The sequence below is a fragment of the Pleurodeles waltl genome, chromosome 1_2 (genome assembly GCF_031143425.1).
Source record: "Pleurodeles waltl isolate 20211129_DDA chromosome 1_2, aPleWal1.hap1.20221129, whole genome shotgun sequence".
Taxonomy (NCBI): Eukaryota; Metazoa; Chordata; class Amphibia; order Caudata; family Salamandridae; genus Pleurodeles; species Pleurodeles waltl.
In genome coordinates, this window is record NC_090437.1 from 1322548963 (window position 1) to 1322569694 (window position 20732).

The 20732-nt window shown below is 47.1% G+C and overlaps 1 protein-coding gene across 1 annotated transcript in view; it reads left to right on the forward strand.

Moving 5' to 3' along the window:
- The first annotated feature begins 225 nt into the window (after positions 1 to 225).
- The window catches only part of LOC138296270 (uncharacterized), a 44121-nt gene continuing 23614 nt past the window's right edge, over positions 226 to 20732 (forward strand). The window contains exons 1-2 of the mRNA XM_069235237.1: positions 226 to 269; positions 19569 to 19692. The gene's annotated coding sequence lies outside the window, so the exon portion shown is untranslated. The remainder of the gene's footprint in view (positions 270 to 19568; positions 19693 to 20732) is intronic.

Genomic DNA, 20732 nt, shown 5'->3' on the forward strand with positions numbered 1-20732 from the left:
CACTCAGGGCTTCACAGCACACAACTAAAAGTAATAAATATTTGCTCACAGCTGCTTGCCGAGATTCTTCGCCCTCTGGTGAGTGGTTGCAGGACAAGAATTTCCTGCTGGTGATTGATTTCTTTGGTTCTGTGGAAACCATTTTTTCTTTAAGACCTTCCTGCTAATTTGCATTGCAGGTTCTATATCTAGAGAAATCTCTACTTTAACATCACTCACTGAGTCTGGGAGATCCCACCTGAGGTGACAGAAGAGAGAAGCATTCACAGGTGAGTCCTGACACCATCACTCACTGAGTCTGGGAGATCCAACCTGAGCTGACTGATGGCAGCAGCAGGTGGTGGTGAGACCTCACAGCATCACTCACTGAGTCTGGGAGATCCCACCGGAGCTGTCAGGAGGAGGCAGGAGAGAGGCCTGGCACCATTGCTCATTGAGTGTGGGAGATTCTACTCGAGCTGACTGATGGCAGCAGCAGGCAGTGTGAGACCTGACACCATCACTCACTGAGTGTGGGAGATTCTACTGGAGGTTAGGGAAGAGGGATGAGAGGGCCCTGGCACCATCACTCACTGAGGGTGGGAGATTCTACTGGAGGTTAGGGAAGAGGGATGAGAGGGCCCTGGCACCATCACTCACTGAGGGTGGGAGATTCCACCTGAGCTGACTGATGGCAGCAGCAGGTGGCGGTGAGACCTGACACCATCACTCACCCAGTGTGGGAGATCTCACTGGAGCTGAGGCAGAGGGCAGCAGGTAGAGGTGAGACCTGACACCATCACTCACCCAGTGTGGGAGATCTCACTGGAGCTGAGGACAGAGGGCAGCAGCAGGCAGCGGTGAGACCCAGAGTCACTAAACTCAAGGTAAGCCGAAGGGATGGCCATGGTCAGAAGGTTCTTGATCTCTGTAACTTCATGAACGTTCATTATGTAAAAAGCAGTTTGAATGTCTCAATAACAGTGAACATTCTCTTTTGCAGAAAAATTGTGTTATGAGAGACGTGTATTACAGAACATACTTCTGAGTGGAAAACTCATGCACGAAAGTGGAGTGAAGAGGTTTAGGCTGCTCTTCCCAGGCAGACGCCTTCCCATGCGCCCACCGCGCTGCCTGTGAGATGCTCAGACTGAGCCTCCTCCCTTGCCAAATGTCCTGGTCCCAGGATCCCACGCACATCTGCGCGGGAGTGCTTTGAGTGCGGGAGGTGCGGGAGTCACTGTGTCAGGGTGGCTGCTGTCGTCTTCTGTGTAGCACTTTTAAGGTCTATGTGCCCCCCACCCCCAACATCCCCCGACACTGCACCGATATCACTAGTACATCTGCTGTGAGAAGGGCCCGGCGCCATCCTGAAGCCAAACCCAGATTCCCCTTTAGGCGCTGGCGCGCTTCACTGCACTTCCAGTGAGGTGTGACACTGCCGCTAGTGACGTCACGCGACTAACCTGATGAGAAATGATGGAGCGTGGAAGTGACGTCTGCACCTCTCCCTGTGCTGTTGCTCAGACAACCCTCTAGTGAACTAGTGCTTCTTTTAAAAAAAAACGGCACTGCCCATCTCAAGGTGCCAGGTCTGTCTCTGCTGCAGTGCATGGTCCACAAGTTACTTCTCGGCAGGAAATACGCTTTTGCGAAGAACAAAACTGGGACTGCCGTGATTAGCAATGATTGTGAATTGTGCATGTTAATTGACAGAGCTTTGTTTACCGTTTATTTCCATGTGTTTTTGAAGCAATGATGAGGTTAGCCCTCATTTCACTGCTGCCCAGTCCACATCACTCTGCGATCACGAAAGATAATCCGGATGCAGGTCACGTCATCTTATGTTAAAGTAGATTTCTAAAGCGCTCCAGACGTTTCTTGTCGCTATGGTTTAGTAAGTGACGATCAAAAATGTTATTTAGCAAACATCATTTGCGCAAATGGTGTGAAACAAGATATTTTTTTATTGCCCAGATCCAAAGAATTCCATACTCGAGGGGCAAGTACCCCATCTTCTACAATAACTTGAAACTTCTGGCTTTTATTGACTATCAGCCAAACATGTCAATACATGGTTGTTTACAAAGTATGGGTTTTCTTGACAAAATCGCACTGCTGGCGATAAAACGCACTGCTGTGGTGTAGGAAAGTACCATCTTGCCTGGCATGTTACCCCCATTTTTACATGTATGTAAGTGTGTTTTTGCATGTCTCACTGGGATCATGCTAGCCAGGACCACAGTGCTCATAGTTTGTGGCCTGAATGTGTATACCTGCGTAGTGACTAACTGTGTCACTGAGGCTCTGCTAACCAGAACCTCAGTGCTTATGCTCTCTCTGCCTTTAAATTTGTCACTATAGGCTCAATTTAAATTGGCACACTGGAACACCCTTATAATTCCCTAGTATATGGTACTGAGGTACCCAGGGTATTGGGGTTCCAGGAGATCCCTATGGGCTGCAGCATTTCTTTTGCCACCCATAGGGAGCTCAGACAATTGTTACACAGGCCTGCCACTGCAGCCTGAGTGAAATAACGTCCACGTTATTTCACAGCCATTTTCACTGCACTTAAGTAACTTATGAGTCACCTATATGTCTAACCTTCACTGAAGTTTAGGTGCAAAGTTACTGAGTGTGAGGGCACCCTGGCACTAGCCAAGGTACCCCCACATAGTTCAGGGCAATTTCCCCGGACTTTGTGAGTGTGGGGACACCATTACACGTGTGCACTACATATAGGTCACTACCTATATGTAGGTTCACAATGGTAACTCCGAATATGGCCATGTAACATGTCTAAGATCATGGAATTGTCCCCCCATGCCAACATTTAGTATTGGAATGTCAATTCCATACTTCTCCGGGCCTCCCCTATGGACCCTGGGTGCTGCCAAAACAGCTCTCTGGGATTTTCTCTGCAGCTACCGCTGCTGCCACCCCACAGACAGGGTCTGTCCTCCTGCGGTCTGGGCAGCCCAGTCCCAGGAAGACAGAACAAAGAATTTCCTCTCCCTTTGGAAATAGGTGTTAAAGGCTGGGAGGAGTAGCCTCACCCAGCCTCTGGAAATGCTTTGAAGGGCACAGATGGTGCCCTCCTTGCATAAGCTATTCTACACTGGTTCAGGGAACCCCCAGTCCCTGCTCTGGCGCGAAACTGGACAAAGAAAAGGGGAGTGACCACTCCCCTGTCCATCACCACCCCAGGGGTGGTGCCCAGAGCTCCTCCAGTGTGTTCCAGACCTCTGCCGTCTTGTATCCAGAGGTCTGAGGGCACGTTGGAGACCACTGAGTAGCCAGTGCCAGTAGGTGACATCAGAGACCCCTCCTGATAGGTGCTTACCTCACTAGGTGCCAATCCTCCTCTGAGGGCTATTTAGGGTCTCTCCTGTAGGCTTTTCCTCAGATAACGACTTGCAAGAATTCACCAGAGTTCCTCTGCACCTCTCTCTTTGACTTCTGCCAAGGATTGACCGCTGACGGCTCCAGGACGCCTGCAAAACTGCAACAAAGTAGCAAGAAGACTACCAGAGACATTGTAGCACTTAATCCTGCCGGCTTTCTCCGGTGTTTCCTGGTGGTGCATGCTTTGGGGGCTGCCAGCCTTCATCCTGCACTGGAAGCCATGAAGAAATCTTCCGTGGGTTGACGGAATCTTCCCCCTGCTCCAGCAGGCACCAAACTTCAGCGTCACCTGTACTCTGGGACCCCTCTCATCCTGACGAGCGTGGCCCCTGGAACACAGGTGGTAGACCCAAGTAACTCAGACTATCCAGTGGTCCGACTGTCCAAATTTGGAGGAAGTAAGTCCTTCCCTCCCCTTTCCAGACAGTAATCCTGTGCACCATGTGAACTGCAGATACAAGGTCTTCTGTGCACATTTCCACAAAATTCTTCATGCACAGCTAAGCCTAGGTCCCCTGCACTTTGTCCTGAGATGCTCAGCTCCCTGAGTTGATCTCCAGCTTCGTGGGACCCTCTGTTGCAGTGTTGAGATGACCGCCATGTTCAGACTTCTTGAACCCATGTTCAAGTACTTCTGTGGGTGCTATCTTCTTGCGCAGGGGCTCTCTATGTTGCGGAGGGCCCCCTCTGTCTCCTCTCCCAAGTGGCGACATTCTGGTCCTTCCTGGGCCCAGGCAGCACCCTTTTTCTTTAACTGCAACTCTTGCAGCTAGCAAGGCTTGATTATGGTATCTTGCCAAGAAAACAACTCTGCATCCTCCAGCACTCCATGGGACATCTTCTGCACAACGGAAATGTTCCTAGCAACTTTCGTTTTTGCAGAATCTTCAGGTTCTTCCACCCAGAGGCAGCCCTTTTGCACCTTCATCCGGGGTTTAGTGTGCTCCTGCCCCCCTGACACTTTCATGACACTTGGACTTGGTCCCCTTCCTTTGCAGGTCCTCAGGTCCAGGAATCCATCTTCAGTGCTTTGCAGTCTGTTGTGGTCTTTGCAAAATCCTCTATCACAACTCTAGTGTGTTTTTGGGGAAATAGTAGTGCTTTACTCGTACTTTTCAGGGTCTTGGGGTGGGGTATCTTGGACACCCTTAGTGTTTTCTTACACTCCCGGCAACCCTCTACACACTACACTAGCCTAGGGGTCCATTTGTGGTTTGCATTCCACTTTCTTAGTATATGGTTTGTGTTGCCCCTAGGCCTATTGCATCCTATTGTATTCTACAGTGTTTGCACTACTTTCTGACGGTTTTACTTACCTGATTTTGGTTTGTGTGTATATTTTGTGTATTTTACTTACCTCCCAAAGGAGTATATCCACTGAGATATGTTTGGCACATTGTCACTAAAATAAAGTACCTTTACGTTTAGTAACTCTGAGTATTGTCTTTCTTGTGATACAGTACCCACATGATATAAGTGGTATAGCAGGAGCTTTGCATGTCTCCTAGTTCAGCCTTGGCTGCTCTGCTACAGCTACCTCTATCAGCTTAAGCTGCTAGAACACTACTAATCTACTAATAAGGGATAACTGGACCTGGCACAAGGTGTAAGTACCATCAGGTACACACTGTACGCCAGGCCAGCCTCCTACATGTGGCTTACAGGATCTCTTTTTCTGATCGGCTTTAACGCAGATTAAGAGAAACAAAGTTTATTTTTACTCTATGGGTTTCGACAATGCCAAAAATGCACAGGAAAGCATATTCTGCATTTGAACAATTTGTTTATCACAACTGGTGAAAACAGCAATATCAGATTTGGAGGAGAGAGAGCTATGGTTTTAAATACACAAGGTTGCACAAGTTGTACAGGGTTGTGCTGCCACCAGTCGTTACTGGCGGCGGTGCATAGTGGTCGGGTGGAGGGGTGGTGAACAAAAGTAAAAAAAATAAAAAAAAATAAACTTACCTATATCCCCGCCGTATCGCTGCACTGCATCTCTTCAGGTCTCTACTGCAGGCAGGCACAGGCTCCCAGTCTGCCCTGCCACCAATCCTAACACTGCTCTCATGCTGCTCGCAGCATGAGATCAGCATAAGGATTGGCCTGAGTGTCTTGGCTTTGCACTCCCAGTCAGACTGGGAGCCTGTGCTTTCTGTCTTCAACCCGGCACAGCAGCTGGGGTGAGGCAGCTCCGTGCGCATGTTTGTTTGGCTATCCTGAGATGGCTGGCTAAACACACATGCACACTAGGGAGATTGCACACCACCCCCCTCCGTGCTTGGCATTCTCCATACCCCCTCCCTATAAAAATAAAACGATAATTAACATTGTTTATTATCATTTTATTTTTAAAGTTTTGCAGCTGCTGCTGCTGGCGGGGGCTGAGGGGTGACACTCCTCTGCCCTGGCGGAGTAGTCACCACTGGCTGCAACTCCATGGCCCAATGGCTATATTCGAAAGATCGTGTTAGAAAAAGTTAGCCTAAAGCACATCTGGAATTAAAATGTGGGTCTCTCTCCCCAACTGCCCCTCATCTTGCTGTACTTCTCCACCATTCCCTTTCTTCACAAAAGTAGCGAAAACACGAGCTAAAGCAACTCTGTTTTGCACCAGCCTCACCTCCTCATTAACCTTCACACCCCCTGGATGTTCTGCTCTTTGTCTGTCGCACTCAGAGAAGGATACAGACTTTTCTGTTAATCTGTTATGTCACTTACTCGCTACCAGACTGCCAGTGCTTAATTTGAGCTGATGGTTGCCGGTGCAGCCCACCAGCACAGTTTCACCCGGAGCAAGAAAAAGACGTATAAGGGGGAAAGGACAGTGACAAAGGGAGAAAGCATGGATGAAAAAGAATATACAAGAGTGAGATAACGGAGTAAAAGGTGTCTGGTAGCAGATAAAAGAGGCATGAGGTGGATACAAGGCAGCACAGTCTTGGAATTTGCCTCCCCTGGTATTTGTAGAATCGACGCGCTGGATTCTGGCCAAATCAATCGACTTATTTGTTTACAATGTTGACCTAGGCTTATGACCATGTCTAACATCATATTTATGAATGCAGGGGCAGATTTACTGACATTTTGCATCAGGCTTGTGTCACCGAAGTGATGCATAACAGTGCAAATGTTTACATATAATTTACTTTCACTTTTTGCCTGTTAGAAATGGCATCTTTGGAAGGCAGTCAGGTTATTCCTGTCCAAGCAAGGACCCTCATTCATGTGTCGATTTCCAGATGGGGCATCTCGAATCCACGCAGCGTTAGGATAACTTTGACGCCCAGGGATGATGCATGGAAAATCTGGTCGCACAGTGTTACAAAACCGCGCTGCATGTGGTTTGCGTCATTATCAGCAGTCGCAAGCAGGTATTGCGCGTCATTTCTGCAGCCACGATGCAGCGATCTCCCAGCCGTGATGCAGGTGGAGCATCGATATTAGACGCGAAGCCAGCAGCACATCATTTATCAGCCACATTGCAGATGTTGCATTGAAAATGTCCCGCACGGTGTTCTGTGTGTGGATTTTCAGCTCTTGTTCGGCCAGCTCTACCTTTCAAGGGCCCAGTGACTGGATAAGGCACCACTTGGCAGGGCAGGAGTCTCAGCAGAGAGTCCAGGTGCTGGCAGAGGAAGCCTTTGATGGCCCTGATACTTCAAAACAGGAGGCAAGTTCGGTTCAAGCCCTTGGAGATTCTTCACAAGCAGGAATATACCACAAAGCCCAGCCTTTGTGTCCTTTCACAGGCAGACACATCAACTGCAGCATCGCCCAACAAAGCACAGACACAGGCAGGGGCAGCACTTCTCCTCAGCTCTTCAGTTCTTCTTCTTGAAAGAGTTTCCTCTTGGTTCAGGAAGCAATCTTGAAGACATCTAAAGTCTTGGGTTTTGGGTCCACTACATATACCCATTTCTGCCTTTGAATTTGGTAAACTTCAAAGGGAAGCCTATTTTGCTTACAGGATCCTGCCTTGCCCAAGCGAGGCCCCAGACACACACCAGGGCGATGGAGACTGCATTGTGAGAGGGCAGGAACAGCACATTCAGGTGCAAGTGACCACTCCTCCCTCCACTCTAGCACAGATGGCTCATGAGGATATGTAGGCTACACCACAGTTCCCTTTGTCTCACTATCTAGAGGGGATTCACAAACAGTCCAACTGTCAAAGTGACCCAGGCAGGGAATCCACAAACAGATAGAGCCACAGAATGGTTTAAGCAAGAAAGTGCCTACTTTATAAAGGTGGCATTTTCAAACTAACGATCAAAAAAACAACGTCACTAACATATGTATTTTTAAATTGTGAGTTCAGAGACCCCACACTCTATTTTTCTATCTGCTCTCAAAGGGAATCTGCACTTTAATGATATTTAAAGGCAGCCCCCATTCTAACCTATGAGAGAAATAAGACTTGCAACAGTGAAGACTGAATTTAGCAGTATTTCATTGTTAGGGCATGTAACACACATCAGTACATGTCCCACCTTTAACAGACACTGCACCCTACCCATGGGGCCACCTAGGGCCTACCTTATTGGTGCCTTAAATGTAAAAAAAAAGGGAAGGTTTAGGCTTGGCAAGTGGGTACACTTGCCAAGTCGAATAGGCAGCTTAAAACTGCAAACACAGACACTGCAGTGGCAGGCCTGAGCCATGTTTACAGGGCTACTAATGTGGGTGGCACGACCAGTGCTTCAGGCCCACTAGTAGCATTTGATTTACAGGCCCTGGGCACCCCTAGTGCACTTTATTAGGGACTTACTAGTAAATCAAATATGCCAATCATGGGAAAGCCAATCACCAATACAATTTACACAGAGAGCATATGCACTTTAGCACTGGTTAACAGTGATAAAGTGCCCAGAGTCCTAAAGCCAACATAAACTGGCCAAAAGAAAGAGGAGGCAAAAGGTTTAGGGATGACCCTGCAGAAAAGGCCATTTCCAACAAGGCCCAACACTTGTTTTGTGCGGGAAAGTTGACAAGAGAGTAATGCAAAGCTGGGCATTACTTTGTGTCAAGAGAAGTCCCATACATGGCCCTATATCCAATCTGCTCTGAGTTACAAAACCCAGCTGCTCACAACCTCTGGCCGAGCATAGTGTGGGTTGGGTGCAGGGTCTTGTCTGCAGCTTGGCTCTGTGCCCTTCTCTATGCTTTTAGCTTGCCCCCAAAGTACACAGCCTTCAGGCATGCCCAGGAAGATTTGAGCACACAGGCTTAGTATTTGTTTGTGGTTTGCTTTTTTTATCAGCATGAAACTGTCAAGTCAGAAGTGATTACAGTGTCATGAAACTCTTGAGTCATAAGTGGTTTAAAACTAGACAACCACAACATGATGGTTGACTCAGGTACCTAAAATGGCCTCTCATATGGCTCTCAAATCTTTTGTGAATTAAGAGTTGTACACGATTTTTGTATTTTGTTTCCTGCTGTGGCACTTTAGTTTTCCATGCTTCTGGATACCCCATCGCTCTCCACTTGGTTTGGGCACTTCTGAGGATGGTGCCCCATACCTGTTCAATTTCTTTTCCACAGAGCAAAACACTAGAACACAATCAACGCAAAAAGTTCAAGATGGTAAAAACACTTTTAAGAGCCCTTATTCCGCTAATCACATTTCTTAAAGCTATTAAAAATACATTTTTTTAAAAATGGTAATAAAAAAACTTCTGAACTTTTTCACACTGAACAGCTTTTGGAGTAAAGTTCTATTTTCTTACCGTGTTTGGTGCAAAACAGTAGTGCAGGCTATATTCATATCAAATTACCCTTAGACGCTTGAATGAGAAATCACTTCTTTTTTTACCTCTAAACTGTTTTTCACATGTGAGTTTCTACATTTCTGCCGGAAAATTGCTGGACGTAAGCTGACTAAGCTAGTTATTTACCCAATTTTGTGTAAATCCATCCACAGAGCAAATTAAAATACACTTTTTTATTTATTTATTTTTTCACTGAAAAATCTAAAAGGTTAAAGTAACAGTATTGTTAAGTCAATATGTCAGTGGCAACGTAGCGTTTTGAACAACAAAAAACATAGAAATGTAATAGCTATAGTTCTCAGAGGTAACTGCAACTTGCGCCCCGCCATGCACTGCTTATGACCTCACATATTACGTCACGTATTACATGTTCAATAACATCATATATGATATCACTGATGACATTTCAAATGACATAATTGACAGCTTCCAGCCAGGCTCTGTGTCCAACACCCTGCAGGCAGCCAACCCCAAGGTGTGAAAAGCCTTTGGCAATGGGCAGCGGGGGGGTTGTGCCCAAGACAGCCAACCACATGCTGCACATGGCCTTTGGCCATGTGCAGCAGGGAGTTGGCTATAGAGCCTGGCCTGTGGCCAGGACCTGTTCCCATGCCCCCACCTGGGGCGACATGCAGTTGGCCTTCGGGCCATGGAAATCCCATTCCGATGGGCTTTTTTTTTTAAAGGAAGGGGGCACAGCACCCGCCCCTAAGCCTTATTAGGCCTCAGGGACACCATACCCCAGGGCCAAGTTCAATAATTAAGGGTTGGTTGGAGTGCACTCCCTAAGCCTTCTTGACTGGGGCCAATTTCCAAAAAAAGAGAGGGGGCTGCATGGTCCTCCTTATTATGCCCCAGGAACCCCATGCATTCGGACCAAATTAGATAAAAAAGGACAAGGTGGGCCACACTGCTGAGCCTTTTTATGCACTGGGAACTCCATCTCCCAGGGCAGAATTTCATAAAATAGGGGAGAGGTCCATGCAGCCTCCCTCCCCAAGCCTTATTAGGTCCCAGGGACCCTATCACCCAGGGCCAAAGGTGATTAAAAAGGGGAGCAGGGCCCCTCAGCCTTGCTGCCCAAGCCTTATTTGGCTCCATGGACCCCATCGTCCTGAGCCAAAGTACATAATTAAGTGGAGGTGGGAGTAACTCCCCTCTCTGACCCTTCTTGGGCCCTATGACTCCATCGTCCAGGGCCAAATTCATTAAAAGGGGAGGGAGGCTGTGTGCCCCCCCCACAAGCCTTATGAGGCCCCGGGAACTCTATCACCCGGTGTCAAAACCAATTGAAAAGGGAAAGGGGTTTGTGCAGCCCCAAACACCGTAAGCCTTATTACGCATTAGGAACCCCATTTCCTAGGACCAAAGTACATAATTAAGGGGAAGGGGTGTGAGTCCCCCTCCCTGACTCTTCCATGGGCCTGGGTACCCCATCCTCCAGGTTTAAATACAATAAAAAAGGGGAGGGGGAACCACAGGGCCACCCTTCCCAAGTTTTAGTAGGTCCAGAGGATCCCATCCCCTGGGTCCAAAACCAATTAAAAAGGGGAGAGGGGTTGTGCAGCCCCCATCTCCCCAAGTCTTATTGGACACCAGGGACCCCATCTCTCAGGGCCAAAGTGCATAATTAAGGGGAAAGTACCCTCTTTCTTGGTATGGTTACCCCCTTTTTCTGCCTGATGTCAGTGTGTTTGATTGTGTTCACTGGGATCCTGCTAACCAGGACCCAGTGATTATGCTCTCTCCCAAAACTCTGTATTTCGTCCCACAATTGGCACACTGGTGCCCCTGGTATATGGTACCTAGGTACCTAGGGCATTGGGGTTCCAGGGGATCCCTATGGGCTAAAGCATATATTTTGCCACCCATAGGGTGCCCAAGCAAAGGGTTTAGCAGGACTGCCATTGCAGCCTGCGTGAAAAGGTGCAAGCACCCTTTCACTGCCACGTTTCACTGCACCAAGTCAGTTATAAGAACCCCCTATGGTAGGCCTTCTAGCCCAGAGTGCAGGGTGCAAAGTACCTGTGTGTGAGGGCACCCCTGCACTAGCAGAGGTGCCCCCACGAATTCCAGGCCCATTTTCGCAGACTTCGTGAGAGAGGGGACGCCATTTTACGCGTGTAGTGGACATAGGGCAATACCTATGTCCAGCTACATAATGGTAACTCAGGACATAGGCATGTTTGGTATCAAATGTGTTGGAATCATACCCCAATGCTTTTGCTAGCATTGGCTGTATGATTCCATGCACTCGGGGGGGCTCCTTAAAGAACCCCAACATTACCATTACAGCCTTCTGAGGTTCTCAAGGCAGCCCAAGCTGCTGCCACCACACAGACAGGTTTCTGCCCTCCTGTTGCTTGAGCAGCTCAAGTCCAGGAAGGAAGAACAAAAGATTGTGTTTGGGAGAGGGGTGTTATACCCCCTCCCTTTGGAAAAGGTGTCACAAGCTAAGGAAGGGTAGCCTCCCCAAGCCACTGGTAATAGTTTGAAGGGCACATTTGGTGCTCTCCTTGCATAAACCAGTCTGCAACAGTTCAGGGACCACCCGTCCCTGTTCTGGCGCAAAACTGGACAAAAGAAAGGGGAGTGACTACTCCCTTGTCCATTACCACTGCAGGGGTGGTGCTCTGAGCTCCTCCAGAGGGTCCCTGGGTTTTGCCATCTTGGATTCAAGGTTGGCAGGGAACTCTGTGAGCATCTGAGTGGCCAGTGCCAGCAGGTGACGCTAGAGCCCCCTCCTGATAGACGGTCAGACAGCTAGGTGACCAATCCCCCTTTCAGGGCTATTTAGGGTCTCTCTCTTGGGTGGTTCCTCAGATTCTGCAAGACTCCATCAGAATTCTTCTGCAACCTCCACTTTGACGTCCTGACCAAGGAAACTGCATCTGGATGCCCCAGGACCTGACAAGCTGCAACATACAAGAAAGACACACTCTGCAACATTGTATCCATGGCTCCTTCCAGCAACTGCAATATTTCCCTGGTTGTGCATCCTCTGAGGACAGTACATCTTCAGCCTCCACCAGAAAGAAGAAGGAATCTCCCTTGGGGTGAAGGACTCACTCTCCTGCATCTGCAGGCACCAACTTCAATGACGACCAATGTGTGGATCCCCTCTCCTGCTGAACTGCATGGATCGTGCATCACGGGTGGTAAACTGAAGTGGTCCCGATGGTCCTCTCTTCTAGCTTTCTAACTTGGGTAGAGGTGAGCCCTTGCCTGGCCACGCAGGACAGTACCCCCATGCACCACATCACTTGCAGTTGCCGAGGCTTGTTGGCTTCTTTTCCAAAGAATCTTCAGGCACCTTGAAGCTCCAGCCCCCAGCACTCCACCCTGCGATGCACAGCTCCTGAGTAGTTTCCAGTTGTCATGGGATCCCTTTTTGTAGTGCTGCATGCGCTCCTTTTTTTACTTTGGTGTCCCTATCCTGTGGGAATCCTGTGGGTGCTGCCTTTGCTTCTGGGCTCTCTGTATTGCTGAGGGCTCTGTCTTATTCCCCCTCCTGGGTAGAGTCCACCTGGTCCTCCTGGTCGCGGACAGCTCCACTTTCTGTTAACCACAAGTTTTGCATGTGCCAAGACTTGGTGGATTTGAAAGATGCAAACCCAACTTAAATTCTCCTTAGCGCGTGGGACATCACCTGCATCCTCCAGGAACTCAACTTTGTCTTTTTGGGTGGAATGCTCACTCTCCTTCATCACCATCAACTCATTTCTTGCACCTTCAGTCTGGTGCTGTAGGAGGCTGGCCTGGCTTATAGTGGGTACCTAATGGTACTTACACCTTGTGCCAGGTCCAGTTATCCCTTATTAGTAGATTAGTAGTGTTCTAGCAGCTTGGGCTGATAGAGGTAGCCATAGCAGAGCAACTTAGGCTGAACTAGGAGACATGCAAAGCTCCTACTATACCACTTATATCATATAGCACTAATCACAATACTCAGAGTTTCTAAAAATAAAGGTACTTTATTTTAGTGAAAATGTGCCAAAAAAAATATCTGAGGATATACTCCCTTAGGAGGTAAGTAAAATACACAAAATATACACACAAACCAAAATCAGGTAAGTAAACAGTTAGAAAAGTAGTGCAAACACTGTATAATACAATAGGATGCAATAGGCCTAGGGGCAACACAAACCATAAACTAAGAAAGTGGAATGCGATCCACTTAGGGACCCCAGGCCTAGTGGAGTGTGTAGAGGGTCGCTGGGAGTGAAAGAAAACACTAAGGGTGTCCAAGATACCCCACCCCAAGAAACTGAAAAGTAGAAGTAAAGTTACCCTACTTCCCCAGAAACACATTAAAGTCGTGATGGGAGATTCTGCAAAGACCACAACTGACTGCAAAGCACTGAAGATGGATTCCTGGACCTGAGGACCTGCAAAGGAAGGGGACCAAGTCCAAGAGTCACGAAAGTGTCCAGGGTGAGCAGGAGCCCACTAAACCCCGGATGAAGGTGCAAAATGGCTGCCTCTGGGTGGAAGAAGCTGAAGATTCTGACACCACAGAAGATGCCAGGAACTTCTTCTTCACACAGAAGTTGTCCCACAGCGTGCTGGAGGATGCAGAGTTGTTTCCATGCAGAAAGACCACAAACAAGTCTTCCTAGCTGCAAAGGTTGAGGTTTAATGAAAGTCGGTGCTGCCCGGGCCCAGGAAGGACCAGGAAGTCTCCCCTTGGAGGAGGAGACAGAGGGGGCACTCAGCAGTACAGAGAGCCCATGCAGAAGCAGGCAGCACCCGCAGAAGCACTTGAACAGACATTCAAGAAATCTGAGCACAGCGGTTGTCTCAACACTACAAAGGAGGGTGCCACAAAGCCGGTGGTCAACTCAGCGAGTTGAGCAATGCAGGACGGAGTGCTGGGGACCTGGGCTATGCTGCACATGAAGGATTCCTTGCAAAAGTGCACAGAAGCCCTAGCAGCTGCAGTTCACGCAGTACACAGGATTACTGTCTGGCGTGGGGAGGCAAGGACTTACCTCCACCAAATTTGGGCAGGTGGACCACTGGACTGTCAGTGTCACTTGGATCCAGCTCCTGTGTTCCAGGGACCATGCTCGTCACGATGAGAGGGGACCCAGAGGACCGGTGAAGCAGAAGTTTGGTGCCTGCGTTAGCAGGGGGAAGATTCCGTCGACCCACAGGAGATTTCTTCTTGGCTTCCAGTGCAGGGTTTAAGGCAGACAGCCCCCAGAGCATGCACCACCAGCAAAAAGTCAAGTAAGACGTCAGGATTAGGCACTACAATGTTGCTGGTAGTTGTCTTGCAACTTTGTTGCAGTTTTGCAGGCGTCCTGGAGCAGTCAGCAGTCAATCCTTGGCAGAAGTCGAAGAGGGAGATGCAGAGGAACTCTGGTGAGCTCTTGCATTCGTTATCTGACGAGAAACCCGCAGGAGAGACCCTAAATAGCCCTCAGAGGAGGATTGGCCACCTAACCAGGTAAGCACCTATCAAGAGGGGTCTCTGACATCACCTGCTGGCACTGCCCACTCAGAGGCCTCCATTGTGCCCTCACACCTCTGCATTCAAGATGGCAGCGGTCTGGGACACACTGGAGGAGCTCTGGGCACCACCCCTGTGGTGGTGATGGACAAGGGATTGATCACTCCCCTTTCCTTTGTCCAGTTTCGTGCCAGAGCAGGGGCTGGGGGATCCCTGAACCAGTGTAGACTGGCTTATGCAAGGAGGGCACCATCTGTCCCCTTCAAAGCATTTCGAGAGGCTGGGGAAGGCTACTCTTCCCCAGCCCTTATCACCTATTTCCAAAGAGAGAGGATGTAACACCCTCTCTCAGAGGAAATACTTTGTTCTGCCTTCCTGGGAATGGCTACCCAGACTCCAGGAGGGCAGAAACCTGTCTGAGGGTTGGCAACAGCGGCAGCTGCAGTGAAAACCCCAGAGAGCTAGTTTGGCAGTACCCGGGGTCCATGCTGGAGCCACGGGGATGCATGGGATTGGCACCCCAATACCAGATTTGGCATGGGGGGACAATTCAATGATCTTATACATGTTACATGGCCATATTCAGAGTTACCATTGTGAAGCTACATATTGGTATTGACCTATATGTAGTGCACGCGTGTAATGGTGTCCCCACACTCACAAAGTCCGGGGAAATTGCCCTGAACAATGTGGGGGCACCTTGGCTAGTGGCAGGGTGCCCTCACACTTAGTAACTTTGCACCTCACCTTCACCAAGTGAGGGTTAGACATATAGGTGTCTTATAAGTTTCTTAAGTGCACTGTAAAATGGCTGTGAAATAACGTGGACGTTATTTCACTCAGGCTACCATGGCAGTCCTGTGCAAGAATTGCCTGAGCTCCCTATGGGTGGCAAAAGAAATACTGCAGCCCATAGGGATCTCCTGGAACCCCAATACCCTGGGTACCTAGGTACCTTATACTAGGGAATTATAAGGGTGTTCCAGTGTGCCAATCAGAGTTGGTAAAAATGGTCACTAACCTGCTGTGACAATTTTAAAAGCAGAGAGAGCATAAGCACTGAGGTTCTGATTCGCAGAGCCTCAGTGACACAGTCAGGTGCCACACAGGGAACACATTTAGGCCACAAACTATGAGCACTGGGGTTCTGGCTAGCAGGATCCCAGTGATACAGGCAAAAACAAATTGACACAAAAGTAAAAATAGGGGTAACATGGTAGGCAAGATGGTACTATCCTACAGGTGGGTAGGGGCTCCTGCCCTTCCTGGACTCTGCTGTGTTTGTTGGACTTGGTCCCCTTCTTCCACAGGTCATCTTGTCCAGGAATCCACTGTTGGTGTCTTGCAATCTCTTCTCGGATTTGCAATATTCTTCTTTTCTTCCAAGTGGGTATTCTGGGGAATTTAAAGTGATTTACTCCTGCTTTTCTGATCGCTGGGGGTTGTTGTGGTACTTACCTTTAGGCTTTCCTAGTGCTCCCTGCTTCCCTCTACACACTCCACGTACCGAGGTGGGGGACCAACTCTTGCATTCCACCTTTTAGTCTATGGTTTGTGCTCCTCCAAGGGCTATTTCTCTCTATTGTGATTTTCACTAAATGCACTGTATTAAAACTCTTTTATGGCTATTTCTGCATACTAGTGTAAATAATTTTTGTATTACTTACCTCCTAAGGGAGTATAGCCTATATGGTATTTTTGGTATTTGTGTCACCAAAAGAAAGTACCTTTATTTTTGTAACACTGAGTGTTTTCTTTCATGTATGTAAGTACTGTGTGTGACTACAGTAGTATTGCATGAGCTTTGCATGTCTCCTAGATAAGCCTTAGCTGCTCATCCACAGATACCTCTAGAGAACCCGGCTTCTAGACTTCTAGACTTCTAGACACTGACTACACTACATTAATAAAGGATACCTGGACCTGGTATCAGGTGTAAGTACCATAGGTACCCACCACACACCAGGCCAGCCTCCTACAGAAAGGGACTGCAACCCCTCCCTGACTCTTCTTTGTCCCCAGGACCCCATCTCCCAGCACCAAATACAATACAAAAGGGGTAGGGGACCACACAGCCCCCCTCCCCAAGCTCTATTAGGTCCCAGAGACCCATTCCCGAGGACTACCTGTTATTATAAGTGGGAGTGGGCCTGCATGGCCCCCTTCCAAGCCTATTTTGGAATCCAGGGACCCCACCGCCAGGGGCCTGCATTAATTATAGGTGGGTGCCCCAAGGCCTACCTCATGCCACCCACCGAGTACCATACTGGCCCTAGCCAACTCCCAACTCCCTGCTTAGTGTGGGAACTAGCATTGCTCCTGCCTGGAGGGAGCAGCTATATATTTTTTTATTACTTCAGGATAGGGGACTAAGGGCCAGATGTAGGAAAGAAGCAAATTGCGACTTGCAATTTGCGAGTCCGTGCGACTCGCAAATTGCAAGTCGCAATTTGCTATGCAGAAAGGTGTCTCAGACACCTTCTGCGAGTCGCTATGGGGTCGCAAAGACCCACCTCATTAATATTAATGAGGTGGGTCGCAATTTGCGCCCCCATAGCGACTCAGGGCACTCACGGGGATGGAGGCCTGCTGGGAACAGCAGACCTCCATGTCCGTGACTGCTTTTCAATAAAGCAGTTTTTTTTTTTCCAAGTGTAGCCCTTTTTCCTTAAAGGAAAACGAGCTGCACTTAGAAAAAAAAAACCGAAACCTTTTGTTTCGGATTTTTTCAGGGCAGGTAGTGGTCCCTTGGACCACTGCCTGCTCTGAAAAAATAATTTTGGGTCCAGTCACAAAGGGGAAGGGGTCCCACAGGGACCCCTTCCCGTTTGCGAGTGGGTTACCATCCACTTCAAGTGGATGGTAACTGCGACTCCATTTGCGACCGCGAACGCGGTCGCAAATGGAATTGCATACCACTGCGACTCGCAAATAGGAAGGGAACACCCCTTCCTATTTGCGACTCGGAAATGCATTTTGCGAGTTGGTTCCGACTCGCAAAATGCATTTCTACATAGCAAACACGCATTTGCGACTCACAAACGCCGATTTTCACTGTTTGCGAGTCGCAAAGTGTTTGCTACATCTGGCCCCTAAGTCCCTGAGTCCTGTAATGGCTGCCAGCAACAGTTTTCTCATGATACTGGAAACCAATCAGCCTGACTCCTACAGGAGCAAATTGGTCCAAGGGAAAATAGCTCTATAGGCCCACCAGAACACATTATTTTTTTGCAAATGGGATTGAGGGACCTTCGCTAGAGTTCCTTGAACCCCACCATCCAAATATACAATTGTTTTTCAGCCTTAATTTTTCAAACCTACTAAACATATTTACACCAAATCACAAAAAGTACAATCTGATCCATGTTCCTGCCAAATTTGATGTCATTCAGTTCAGCAGTTTTTATGGTAGAGCTGCTTTAAGAAATATAAGGAAAATGCATGGGGAAATTTGTTTTTGGGACCCCTTTTTTTTCTCGGCACGGTACCTGACGGATCATCCCAAAACTTTCCAGAAAGCAGCTAAAGTAAATATGCTTTTTTTTTTTGAAAACTTCATGAAGATTAGTCAAATGGTGCCAAAGTTGTTAGCAAATGAAAAAACATCTTGTCTATGGAAAAGCAATCCTAACTATAACTATCTAGATATAGATATATACAGCTACATAGAGCTATATTTTTCTCAATAAATACATTTGCATTTCTGAGAATTTGTTTTAAAAACAAGCACACATAAACGTCTTAAGGGATGATAAACACAAATAACATGATTAAAAGCTGTAATTCCATTATTACATAGAGTACAAATACATTCATGTATTCTAGTCTTGCCAATGCCTCAGTTACATATACTTTACCTTGTACAGTAAGGTTGCACCTTTCAACCACAGCAGAACCCATGATTATTTTGTATTTATTTAAACACACTGTTTGAGGATGCAACAATCAGAGTCACCCTTACAATGTGAATGTATTAGGCAGGCCTGAATGAGGTTTTCATTTTCCCAGCGAAAACCTTTGAATTTGTGAATTTTGTGTCACATGAAATTGGCAAAATAGGTCCTTTTGCAATTTGGCATTAGTTTCACTCATGGGAGACTTATCCATGAAGAAATTCTCTTTTCCAGGGTTCTCGTGAGTCTTTTAATGCAAAGTGTAAGCTCATAAGAAGAAAAGTCATGTGTGATACCATCAAACCAATAAGTCTGTTAAATTTTACCGGAAAGTTGGCAAATTATGTGCAGACCACTGGAATATGTATCTGCATTTTAAAAAAGATATTTATTTATTTGAGATTTTTAGAAAGATAGATAGATAGATAGATAGATACATATTTGACGCTTGCAATCTGTTTAGATGTGACAATCCAACAGTGATCCCTAATGAGGGATGTATAATGTGAACATCTAGAAGTCATGCCACATGCTTCTTTAATTAATTCACCTACACAATCCGTATAATGATGTTTTTTCCCCTACAACAGTAAGAAGGTACAGATAGCTGATCAGTCCAAGCAGGCACTATGGAATTACCTGCACCCTTCATGCTGTGGTGACAGATAACCCATCTTCTAAAGCAAAACAATCACATGCACATAGGTTAGTAGGTGGTACACACAGTACTCTAAGTGATAGATAGATAGATAGACATACAGATAGACAGACAGATAGACATACAGACAGATAGATAGTTAGATAGATAGATAGATAGATAGATAGATAGATAGATAGATAGATAGATAGATAGATAGATAGATAGATAGATAGATAGATAGATAGATAATCCTTCATCTTTGTTTAGAATTAATCAGCACTGATGAGGGTGCACCAGGAGTACCACCACCATGTGAGGAGTAAACAGCAGTAGAAGTCATCCCACATGGTTCTTTACTTCATTCTCCTACACACATCTGTATCTTCTGTAAAATGATGTGTCTCTTTCCCTCACCACAGGAAGAAGGTAAAGATAGCTGATCAGTCCCAGCAAGCACCATGGAATTCAACATACTCTTTTACATACTGGTTGTCTTGTTCTCCATCCTGGAATGTTCTAATTCTGGACCCGTTTCCATTTACAGTAAGTGATTTGATTCAGTGGGCTGAATTGCAATGCCTACTAGTGACTCAAGGCAGCAACAGCCAATAATTATTTTACAGTGATATTCAGATCAAAACACCAAAGAGATGAAAAGCATGCCAGCCTTAAAGAGAGCAAAGGGAACAGACAACAACAAACCTAACTTTCTATTGTTCTTGTGAACCTACTGCCACATACAAGCAGCTCTCAATTTTAGGGGTGTCTCCTGGTAAATTAAGTAGCCCTTTGATCCTATGGGAAGTAAGTTTTGTAAGAATTAATTGTGACTCTCTATTTACAATCATAGACGCTAAGGCAGGAATGCTCCATATTATATGGAGTAATCATGTCCTCTCCTTGAAATGGTGCAATATATGCTGCCTAGCGCCTATCATGGTAGGATTGTTTTGTGCAGGACGCGACACCTTCCTGCACAAAAACAACCCTCTGTAGCTTTTTCCTCTTTCTTTGTGTGCTGCATTCTTTCACACATTTATCCAACCATCTATCCATCCATTCTTACATCCCCCCTTTCATTCATTCATTCATCCATGTACTCATTCATCCATCCTTTCACTCACCCATCCATCCACCCTTTTACTCACACATCCATCCATTCTTTCACTCATTCATTCACCTTTGTCTGCCAAGTCATAGACAAAAGAAGCCCATCAAGAACTACACCCTTGCTTCAGCTACTAAAATTGGGGGTTCGGTATGCCACAACTCCATCCTTTCACTCATCCATCCATCCATCCACCCATCCACACATCCATTCTTACACTCATCAATCCAGCCATCCTTTTGCTCATCCATCTACACTTTCATCCACCCATACATCCAGCCACCCTTTTGGCCATTCATCCTTTCTCATTATCCACCCACCTTTTCACTAATCAATCGATTCACCCGTTCATCCATCCATTCACCCTCCCTTTCATTCATCCATTAGTTCTTACATTTATCCACCCACTCTTTAATTAATCTATCCACCCTCCCTATCACTAATCCATCTATTCTTCTACTCATTCATCCTTACG